Below are 1,042 nucleotides of genomic sequence, written 5' to 3' on the forward strand. Positions count from 1 at the left end.
TTAAGTTCCTTTGTTGCTTCGTGTATGTGTTTTTTGTATTGTTCTGTGTTTTGCCTGATCTCCTTCCTGATACCTTGAAGAGTTCTGTATATTAATCTTTTGAATTCTACCTATGGTAATTCCAAGAAGTTCTCTTCCTCTGGAAGGTTTCTTGATTCTTTGTTTTGATGGCTTCCTGAAGCCATCATGGTCTCCGTCTTTATGTGATTTGATATTGACTGTTGTCTCTGAGCCATCAATACTTGATTATATTTATTTTATGTTTGCTTACTGTGTCCTAGCTTCTTGTTTTGTTTCATTTTGATATGCCCAGGTAAGCTGCTCCTGTGAGCTAGTTTGATTATTTGCGGCTTTGAAGCTCTCTCTTTCTGTCTCCATGTGGCTATAACTGTTACTAGGTATGTGAGCCCAGGAGTCTGTTTACTTTTCTTTTGTGGATTCAGCTCATGTGTCCAGGTCATCGGTCACTGAGTGTGTGGTTCAGGCACTCACCTACAGTCTTAGACAGGCAGGAGTTGTTGGAGTAGGCACAGGTGTCTGGCTGTAGTAGGGGTTCATGTGCTGATCAAGGCAGGGGGCTGACTGTTTCCCCTGAGTTTCTGGGTGGAGGGCGTGTCCCTGTTCCCTAGAGCTCATAGGTAGGTGGGTTTTGCAGCCAGACTATGGGCACTCAGTGCTGTTGTCTGTAAGGACTGGGAGGCACCGCTTATTTGGATCCCTGTCGTGGGTGGCTTGGTAGAGTGAGTGTAGCCACCAGTCTTCAGGCCCTTGATGTGGGTAGGTGAGGACCCTGCTGAATGGGCAGGGCGGGGTCAAATGTCATGAATCTGCCACTCCCCCTTATAGCTGATACAGATGAAAATAGGCTTCAGGTATATACCCTGTTGTACTGTGCTAATGAGGGCCTATGCTGTTGAAATGGGCCCATACAGGTCTATGCAGAGGTGAAAGGCATTCAAAGTCTGTGGACCCCTTATACCTGTGCCTAGGCAAAGGAGCTGTGCCTGCCCTGAGTTCCCAGTTTAGGGGAGGTGGCAGATTA

The sequence above is a fragment of the Trichechus manatus genome, unplaced genomic scaffold (genome assembly GCF_000243295.1).
Source record: "Trichechus manatus latirostris isolate Lorelei unplaced genomic scaffold, TriManLat1.0 scaffold00002, whole genome shotgun sequence".
Lineage (NCBI taxonomy): Eukaryota > Metazoa > Chordata > Mammalia > Sirenia > Trichechidae > Trichechus > Trichechus manatus.